This window comes from Camelina sativa, chromosome 5 (assembly GCF_030686135.1).
Source record: "Camelina sativa cultivar CO46 ecotype springtype chromosome 5, ASM3068613v1".
Classification (NCBI taxonomy): domain Eukaryota; kingdom Viridiplantae; phylum Streptophyta; class Magnoliopsida; order Brassicales; family Brassicaceae; genus Camelina; species Camelina sativa.
In genome coordinates this window covers 26,977,362-26,988,437 of record NC_141884.1, presented here as the reverse complement: position 1 = coordinate 26,988,437, position 11,076 = coordinate 26,977,362, and the positions used below count along the sequence as shown (strand labels likewise).

Sequence of the window (11,076 nt, the reverse complement as noted above, 5' to 3'; positions counted from 1 at the left end):
TTTAACTTCCTGAAAGCTTCTTCTACCTCTTCACTCCATATAAATGGTACTCCTTTCCCGGTAAGTCATGTCAAAGGTTTCGCGATGGACAAAAACCCTTTTACGAACTTCCGGTAATAGCCTGCCAAGCCTAAGAAACTCCTTGCTTCTGACGCGGTCGTTGGCTTCGGCCAATCCTGTATTGCGGCGATCTTTTCTGGGTCGGCGGACACACCTTGCTCCGAAACTCAGTGTCCTAGAAATCCAATTTCCCTTTACCAAAACTTACACTTGCTGAACTTAGCGAACAGCTTCATTTCCCTTAGCCTCTTCAAAACCTTCTTCAAATGCTCCGCGTGCTCCTCCGCACTTCGCGATATATCAGGATATCATCGATGAATATTATCACGAACCGATCCAGGTAATCATGAAAAACTTCATTCATCAATCGCATGAATGCCGCCGGTGCATTGGTAAGTCCAAACGGCATTACCACAAACTCGTACTGGCCATATCTCGTTTGAAACGCCGTCTTCATCACATCTTGTTCCGTAATTGAGATTTGATGATAGCCGGAGGCTAAATCAATCTTTGAAAACCAACTTGCTCCTCTTAGCTGGTCTAACAGCTCATCGATCCTTGGCAAAGGATACTTGTCCTTTATAGTTATGTTATTGATACCTCGGTAATCAATACATAACCGCATGCTTCCGTCCTTCTTCTTGACGAACAACACTGGGGCTCCCCATGGCGACGAACTTGGTCGTATAAAACCCTTCTCCAACAAGTCCTCTAACTGAGTCTTGAGTTCAGCCAACTCGGCTGGTGCCATGCGATACGGTGACTTAGCAATTGGGGTAGCTTCGGGCTCCAAATTTATGGTAAAAGGATGGCTCCTAGGTGGAGGCAATCCTTTCAATGGCCTAAACACGTCCTCAAAGTCCTTGACTATGGCAATGTCTTCCACTTCCATGCCTTCCTTGTCATCTCCTCCCATGGCGGTCAGAGTGACTAAATAAACTTCATCCTCTACAATCGATCTTCCAATCCTTGCTGCCGATGCAAAGTATGCCGTTTTACTCGGGCTGATCCCGTTGAAAACTAGAGGGGTTCTCCCTCCATTTTCAAATATAACCCTGCTCCTGCTGCAGTCTATATGGGCTTGGTGTTCCGATAACCAATCCATTCCCAGAATAGCATCGAACCTATCCAATGGCATCACCAAAGGATTTACCGGGAGGTTCGTATCTTGCAAGACTATCGACACTTCCTTGACTCATCTTCTTGTCTTCAGCGGTGGTTGATTACCAGCAGTGTAGACGTTGATGTTCACCTCTTCCTCCTCACACAAGTCTCCAAACTTGTCAACCACTTCGGGAGTCACAAAACTATTGGACGCTCCCGAATCGAACAGTACATGTGTGGGGTTACCACCAACAAGTAATGTTCCTAAACCCAAAGCAAATATAACAAAATGCAATGCTAAAACTAACCATGCAAAACACAGAAACAATCACTAACAATCACAAGAGAGTTAGAACCCAATCAAACCTGTTATAGGGCCTTTCGTGGCCTGTGGAGGTTTCGGTGGCTCTACTCCTAAAGCAAAAACATTTGCTGGGGTTGCTTGCTTCTTCGCTGGGGGTTCCTTCACATGGTTCGCTGTCTGGGCACGGTTCACAGTTTGGGCGTTCGGTTTGGCCGGCTTCGACGGACATGAGTTCGCATAATGTCCTAACTCGCCACAGTAGAAACACGTGACGGTGGACAGATTGTTACTCTTCGTTTCCTCAACAGTCGGACAGGCTCGAGCGAAATGTCCAACTTGCCCACACACATAGCATCCCCTCAGATCCATGTTGTTCACATTACGACCTCCTTGGCTAACATTCATCTTAACCTTCCCGCGGCCTGCGCCCCAATTCCATCCTGCCACTTGATTTACCTTTCGGGTGTTCACAATCTTAGTCTGTTGGACTGGTTCCTTCTTGTTATCCCGAGCTGCAATCTCCTTCTCTTTTTCGATAGCCTCCTCCACACTTACCGCTCTCTCTTCTACTTCCTCGACACTGCGATAAGTCACAGCGTGCAACCTTCCTCTAATATCTAGCCTGAGTCCGTTAAAGAATCTCCGGGCCATCGCTAATTCGTCATCATTTCCTTGATACAAATACCTCCGAAGTCTTGTGAAAATTCTCCCATACGCTCAAACGGTCATTTCTCCTTGTTCTAGTTGCAAAAACTGACTCTCCAATCGGTCACGTGACTCTAGTGGAAAGTATTTTAGCTCAAACTCTTTCTTAAAAATTCCCCACGTTATCGTCTGGAACCGGTAACGAGAAACTACGGTATCCCACCATGCACGAGCATCTTCTTCCAAGAAATTAACTGCTACTGGTCTCCTAAACTCCTCTGGGCACCTTGTCATCTCAAAGTTATTCTCCAGGTCTTTTATCCATGCGTCTGCTAATACGACATTCGGGTCTCCTTTGAATTTACGGAATCCTAAGTTCCGCAACAACATCACTCGCTTAAGGAACTGGTTGGACGTATCTTCTGCTGCACGGTTTGCTTGGTCCTGCTGCTATTGCTGGATCATGTGATTTAAGAGGTCTTGGACCATCTTAAGTGTCTGCTGGGTCTCCGGCACATTCTGCTCACTCGGTTCTTCTCCATGCGCTTGATCTCCCCTCGGCATGTTCTGAGTTGGATAGGCGGCGTACGGTCCAAATGGTGAAAACCCTGGCGGATACATACCCTCCGATGTACTAAATCGATTTGAACTTGATGGTGTGTATCCTGGCGTCGCGCCAGGTACATACCACTCCGGCATAAACATGTCCGGCCCATACATATCTGGGAACGACTCTTCCCTTTGCGCATCATCAAACTGCGAACCCCATTCCTCCGGACCAAACTGCAGACTTGAACCCCTCCCTGTGTCCGGTGAACGATACGTCGACCTAGACCTTTTGGATCTTTGACGAGACATCTGCATCCACGATCAATAAAGGGTTTACTTAATCCCATCTAACCTTAAGTGATGAACGATCCGGATTATCCTAAGTGTCTATTGCGACCATTTGACTCGATAAATCATTTGAAAACGCGAGTCCTATACAGCATCATAACCATGCTCTGATACCACCGTTGTAACGCCCCCGAACCGCACTATGACCACCCAGGCCATCAGACGGCGCCGGGACAATACAATGGGAACGTTCATCAAAGGCCCGGCCAAGAGCGAGAACGAATCAGGCCCTTCGACCAGTCCCTCGGCGAGGTTCCCTACCACACGGCCCATCCTTAAGGCTTTGCAACCCTACAGACACGCCGTGTGTTGAGCCGACTCGGACTAAGTCTATATCAGTACGACTCGCTCGATTTAAAAGAAAATCCGATTCAATAAAACTTAAAAGAGTTACTACAACCGATTACACATAAAAGTTCACAAGGCTTAATGCCAAAGTTTGGTTCGCAAATAAACATACTTTGAATTTTACAATAGACACCAAAAAGAAAACTACTCCGGAGTCCTATCGTTCACCACACCCTCTAGTTCCCTCTAGGGTTACCTGCAGAACAACAATATTATCATAAGTAATCTAAGATTACTTAGTGAGCTCAGGGTTCCTGCAGAGAAATAAATCCCAAACCCCAATTCCCCATTAACAATCAACATGCACGCAAATACAACAACATGCGAACATGAATAAGCAACATGCAAGCATAGATAAACAACATGCAGGCATAAGCAATTAACAAGCAAGTAAGCGATTAACATGCAAGCAAGCAAAACAACTCAACAACCATCAGAGATGACATGCGGAAGCTATCAAGCTAACAGAAATCACTCAACCAATTATCGCAACTACATGCAACCATAAACAACAACATGCAACAATATGCAACAACATGCAATAGTATAACTTGAAATAAAACATCAGTTTTTAACAAGTTTAATTTATTTGGGCCCGGTATGTATCCCTCTTCCCCAACCCCTCATGATTTCTCCAAATCGCAACCACAAAGGTACACGTTTGGATATCATTCACTACTACACCATCGTGTAGATAGCCTCGGCCAGGGTAGCGAGCCCAGTAACCTCCGAGCTCTTCGTGACCAACCCTGCACACACACGAACATGGGTTGCATGTCACGGCTGCATGTGGCACGGAATGGGAAGGATAGCAATACCAAATCTTTCTCCGCTTAGCCGGAATTTCTTGCGGACTAAAACGCTTTAAGATCTCACCGAAGTTTATACTTGAGTTTATCTGGTTTTTAAACCCATAATCTTACAAGTATCTCAACCAATTCTCGCCTTTGTTACTAGATCATTTCGATCTAGTAACTAGCACAACCTCACCGCGCATGCATTTAAACAAGAAAACATAAAAGAACTTCAAGTAAATGCATCTACATGCAACATGCAAAACCGCGCACTAGATGGAAGTCTTTAACTCTCCATCTAAGCCAATGCAAATATGTGCCTGAACTCACTGTAAACCGTCGACGAATGATCTCCTTTGATGAAGCTCTTCTCGCGGCAACTCGGATCTCTCCTTCGGTTAGAATCGATTTCCTTATCGATCTAACGTTGATGGTCGTTGGTCGATAGTTTTCTCTTGCACCGTTTTCTTTCTCTCGCAACACCTTCTTCTTTCTCTCGCAACACTCACTCTTTTCTTCTTTCTCTCCAAAACTCTCTCAACTTACCCCTTCTTTCTTTGTGAGAAAATGAGAGGAATGAGAGCTTATTTATAGAGTGAATGGGTGGTGGAGGCAACCAATGAGAGTCACATGCACTCTCCTCATTAGTGTGTATTAGAGTAACACTCAACACTTGGAAGAATCTTGATTAGCCACCTTGATTTCCACTTAGTTTCCTTGAATTCTTTAATCCTCCACTAATCTCCACTAAGTCTTCATGAATAAAATATTCATCCCACTAACTCCACTAAGTCTTCATGATTAAAATATTAATCCCACTAATTTCCTTGACTTAAACGATTTTAGGTGGGGAAGACTTTTAATATTCTCGATCGACCGTCGTCAATCCTCGGTAGCTCTCTCGGCAACTATCGGCATCTATCGGCAACTTCCTTCGGGTACTCGACACTTTCTCGGATACTCGGCAACTTCCTCGAGTACTCAAAAACTTCCTCGAGCACTCGGTAACTTCCTCGAGTACTCGACGCTTTCTCGGGTACTCGGTACTCTCGGCATTTCTCGGCAACTGTCGGACGATGCGTCTCGGGCGGTACGGGTGGTACGTCTCGGACGACTCGGCCAATTCTTGGTCCGTTAAACTTTTCTCGGACTTCCCTTCATCAAACTTTCAGCTTTTCTTGCTGTCTTCTTTTCTCGGTCTTTTAGACTTGAAATCACGTCAAAAATTTACCCCTGGGTGAGGGTCACTACATCGACCCTCTAAAAAGATAGACAACCCTAAGGATCTTGAGAGAGCACCGCATTAGAAACCCTTTAGCCTCTGCTAGAGAGAGAGAGATCCATCGAGCATAGACCGAGTTTCCTAAGAGCCATGGTCGAGAATCCGAGAGTCTTAGTCGAGAGAGAGATTGGTAAGTGACCCTCCAACCTATTACATCGATAGTATTAACGGTTTATCATCTGATGGTAACGATGACCAATGTGTTTGTGTAGTGTCACAGGATCAGATTAGGGATTGAACGAGTGGGACGAGATATAGCCGAGAATTAGCACCAAGGGTCGAAAACCAAATGTGAGTGTGTGACTGTGGCCAAGTTCTATGGTCGATCTCTTGACCTGCGGTTTGTTTAGTCTTGTTTTCTTGCTTGTCATGGTTAATGGTTTTTATTGCAATAATTCGACGGTTGGTCTAAACGATTTGGACAACTATTCTATGAGTTTATTTGACTTGCGTGCCTTGATTGAAATAGACCCTATGTATGATTTGAGATTATTGAAGTGAGTCTAGTAAGACGAGATGACCGCTCCACTAAGAAAATTAATTTGCCTACGCCTCCTTTTTGGATGCAGAAAAGGAAAGGTGTGAGGATCTAAACCTAAGTGGCTGACTAGCGCGCGTGACAAAAGCAAATGAAGGGAGAGGATGATGGCTTTGGGTAGTTTTTTTTTCTGGTCTTGTATTTTAAAACAATGTAGTAGCTTATTGGCAGGACTTTCGTTTTACTAGAACCTCATCTTGAAATTTGAATTTCACGTTTATGCCTATTTGTGGCATGCTTTACTTAACCGAATGCGCATATTGGCGACTGAACAAGTGAAAAATTAATTTCCCTAAGTTAGGACAAGGTTTAATTTGGTAAGGAATTTTAGGGTCGGGGCGTTACACTTCCCCTTTGGTTTGCCACACGACAACCTTAGCTCTTATCGGATAAATATCTGCTCAAGTAGCTTTATGTATTTCTATAACAGTCCGCAGCGATTGTAAAACTGTCCTTTGAGTTTGAATTAATTTAAATTCAATTCCAAAAAAAAATGTCCTTTGTTGTCGTATTGTTTTGATAGTTCCTACGTCTATTGTTGTTTTGCACAATCCTTGTCGCTAGCCCAGCGATCAACAAAAGAACATGCCATATATATATGAAAGACAGGATTTACATTTTTCCTTTCTTATTTCCCTTTCTTTAAAAGTATTTACATTTCTTTTTCATTGTTATTTTCCTTTTTTCTTTAAAATATATTTTTTTTTGAAAACTACACCATATTTTTGTGTGTGTGAAAACTACATAATGACTAAATTAACTGAATTACAATAATTAATATTTTTGATGTATAAATTATCTTTTTTAATAATTATGAAAGATAAATAAACACGCAAAAAAACTTCTGCGCAAGAACATAAATCTTTCTCATATAATATTGTTTTTGTTGTCAAATCTTGAAAATAATGAGAGAGATATATTGGTTAACATGATTCTTGGCGATTATGCAATCACGTAACTGGTATTCTCATAAATCAAACCTAAATAACTGGTAGAACTCTGTATTAGAATAGGAATACATATATTCTTCTGTGTATATTAGGAAACTTAGTTAATAGCCCCCAACGGCTATCTTGTACAGCTACTAATATATAATCTCCTCAATACAATGATATCAATCATCGATTGGATTAACCTAACCAAACATGGTATAAGAGCTAGTGCTCTAACCAGCCGCCCCTCCTTTCTAATCATCGATTGGATTAACCTAACCAAACATGGTATCAGAGCTAGTGCTCTAACCAGCCGCCCCTCCTTCTTTCTCTTTAATAAAAAAAAAGTCTTTTTTTTCTCTTCTTCTTCTTCTTCTTCTTCGTTATATTTAAATCTCACTCAGATCAATGCTCATGTTTCCATTATTTTGGATATGCATCAGATAAACTATGACATATGGCATGAATTGTTTGAAACTCATTGCCATAGTTTCAGTGTTCTTGGTCATCTAGATGGCACATCAGTCTCTACAGGACCGACTGACACTCAATAGTCTCAAATCGATGGCACCATCAAGATGTGGATTTACGGGACAATTTCTGAATCTCTTCTCAAGACTGTCTTGAAGACGAAGTGCACTGCCCGTGACCTATGGACCACCATCGAGAATCTGTTTCGTGACAAAAAAGAGCCTTGTGCTATTCAGCTTGAGAATGAGCTTCGCAACCTTCAGATCGGTGATCTCTTCGTCCATGATTATTGCCAAAAGATGAAGTCTCTCTCTGACCTTCTTGCGAACGTGAATGCTCCCCTCCCTGATTGTGCTCTTGTTTGACATCTTCTCTATGGCTTGAGTTCTAAGTTTGATAATATTATTAATGTCATCAAACATCGATCTCCTCCTTGCTCTTTCAATGATGCTAGATCCATGCTCAAAGATGAGGAAGACCGTCTCAAAATTCTTCGTTGTCCTGATCCGTCACATGTCGACAACGCATCCTCTCCTCAGGTTCTTCTTGCTACCTCGCCCTTTCCATATGATTCCCGATCGGCATCCTCATCATCTCACTCGCGGTGGTGGTCGCAATAATCGTGGTAACCGTGGTGGTGGTCGTAACGTCAACAACAAAGGTCGTGGAGGTGGCAATTGGAACAACGGAACTTGGACTTCTCAGCAGACAACATGGCCATGGCCTCAACAGCACCAATGGCCTGCTCCTAACTGGCCCATGTTTCCCTAATGGCCCAACATGCCCACATGGCCCTATTCAATTGCGTGGTCTCCATCATCTAATCCGCATCGACCGCCCTAATCATCGCGTACCTTTCCTATGTCATCTCCTCCTACTTCTGGCATCCTCGGCTCAGCTCCTCCACCGAATGGCTCTGTGTATCTTGCATCAACTCAACATTCTCCTTCCACGCCTTCGATGGACATGATACCCACGATTCTTGCCGGCGCGTTCAACACCATGACTCTTACCGACCCCGCGGATGCTAGGTTGTACATCGACTCTGCTGCGACGGCTCACGTAACCTCTCATCCAGGTACTCTCTCGACTCTCTCCTCTTCTTCTTCTTCTTCTCTTCCCCGTGTTACTGTGGGCAATGATTATCTCCTTCTTGTCACTGCTTCTGGTAGCACTTTCTTTCCCTCTGTTTCACGTCCTCTTCACCTTAAGAATTTTCTTCTTTGTCCTAAAATTTTTAAAAATATTATTTATGTTCGTCAATTTACTGTTGATAATTCTTGTTCTGTTGAATTTGACCCTTATGGTTTTCTTGTTTAGGATCTTTGCACTCGGACCCCTCTCATCCAATGTGATTGTGAAGGTCCTCTCTACGCTGTCTCATCTCCATCCCACTCATCGTCTCCTCATGCTATCAACTCTACCGCTTCTGCTTCCACTTGGCATTGTCGCTTAGGCCGTCCCGGTCACTCCGTTTTTCGCATTTTGTCTTCGTCTGGTTTATTTGATTGCTCTCAAACAGATATTTCTAGTTTATGTCATGCTTGTCAGCTAGGAAAACATATTCGATAACCTTTTTACACCTCTTCTTCTTCTGTTTCTTTGCCTTTTGAAATAATACATTCTCATATTTGGACTTCTCCTGTTTCCAGTGTGAGTGGTATCAAATATTATGTTATTTTTCTTGACCAGTTCTCGCATTTTGTTTGGATTTATCCTCTTCGTCAAAAGAGTGAAGTGTTTGCAAAATTTTTACATTTTTTCAACTATGTTCAAACCCAATTTTAAGTCCCTATCAAAAGTTTTCAATGTGATAATGGTGGTGAATTTAACAATCGTCAAATGCAGGATTTCAGTTCCTCCCATGGCATGCATGCTCGTTTTTCATGTCCTTATACTTCTGTTCAAAATGGTCGTGCTGAATGATAGACAGGTTTTCACTCAGGGTATCAATTCCCTATGCAGTTGTAGTACAAAGGGTTATCAATCCAAATGGTTGTTATGCTAGCAGATAGGATGCAATCAGAATCAAGCAAGTCAAGCCAAGTAATAATGGGGTTTGGTTCTAACAGTCCTAATATAAACAAAGTAAAGAATATAAACAAGTAAACCAAACGACCTAAGCACTCGATGCAAGCAATCGAGTAAGAGATCGAGTGGGGTGATCGAGTATGCAAGTAAAATATGAACAGCTCGAGGTATTACTCGATGCAGGTTATCGTGTACCTGATCGGGTAAGTGGTCGAGTAAGTAAGGAAAATGCAAGAAATGAAATACGAAAGTTCCTAAGGATTGGGGTAATCGAATCCTAAGTGTTCTAGACCAGTACATATGCCTTACATGCCTCAAGCAATTATTTCCTAGACAATGAACCTCTAAAACCTTGTCACCACACTTTCACACTAGCAACAATCAACCTTGAACATACTACCACACTGTCGCACTAGCAATATGAACAAGCAGACATTAAGAACAATTCATTTTTGTCAGTAAACTTAGACTTATCTGATTTTGTCACTCAAAGTTAAGTATACCTCTAGCATTGACCTAATCAAGCATTTTATCTACTCCTTTCGGCCTGTAGTATTGTAAATGCCCTAGATCTAATCTCAACCTTTCGGTCTGTTGACAGCATTAAGAACATCAACCTAGAAGGAAATCTATCAAACATAACAATCAACTAAAACATCCTAACCGATCAAGAACACCTAATCATCTATCCCGTCCCTAGAAACTTTGCTACACTACTCGGACATAGAAACGAATCACAAAGCCATAGAAATAAACGAATATGACATTATTAAAGAGATAGAGTAGAGTAGAAAAGAGTATGGGATAAAGATCTAAGAAAAACTACAAAATAAAAGTACAAAAACAAGAAAATATGTTGAGTCGCTCAGTTCTCTCACAGAAGCTCTCGCTCTCTGGTTTGAGGGTCTGCAGCGTGCTCGTCTGCAAGCTAGGGAAAGAGGGGATTTATATATGGAAACCCATTTTACCTAGCTTCCCAGACCTGCCCGATGGTCTACTCGATGGGGTACACGAGGGTGAAGTCGGGTAACTCCTCGGGTGGATCTTCGGGTTGCTCCTCGCGCTCTTGGATCCTCTTCGATCGTGTTGGGGTTCGGACTTGTTCTTGTAGCTCGATGGTCCTTCAGGTACATGCTCGAATTGTCCTTGTTTTTCCCCATTTTTTGCTCTTTAGCACCTGTTTTCATCCAATATATGCAAATGCAGAAATGCAACACCCTAAATGCTCTAAAACTTGATTCTTACAGTAAATGACCTAAAAATGCTAAGTTAGAGGTATGAACAATGCAAAATATGGACAAAAAAGGATGTTAAAAACATGTAAATTAGAGTGTTATCACTGAACGCACTCTCTGTACTCTTAACAATCTTGTTCGTGCTCTTCTTTTTCAAGCTCAAATGCCTAACACTTACTGGGTTGAAGCATTACACATGGCTGCTCATCTCTTTAATCTCCTTCCCTCGACGATTATTGCAAATAAGATACCTTTCACTCGCCTCTTCATCAAACCTGCCTCTTACGACGATCTTAGAGTCTTTGGGTGCTTGTGTTATCCCAACATTCTTCCTACTACTCAGAACAAGCTCTCTCCTCAAGATGCTAACCGAAGGATGCAAGCTATACTTACAAATATTTTTCTATGCCTATTACCATGCATCGATCTAGCTCA

The 11,076-nt window shown here is 42.6% G+C and overlaps 1 pseudogene across 1 annotated transcript; it reads left to right on the top strand.

Annotated features, from left to right (window-relative positions):
* Positions 1-7,080: 7,080 nt before the first annotated feature.
* On the top strand, positions 7,081-9,083 carry LOC147944439 (uncharacterized; annotated as a pseudogene). Its single transcript, XR_015598089.1, has 2 exons — positions 7,081-8,453; positions 8,696-9,083. The product of XR_015598089.1 is annotated as an uncharacterized LOC147944439 (transcript).
* The last annotated feature ends 1,993 nt before the right edge of the window (positions 9,084-11,076 follow it).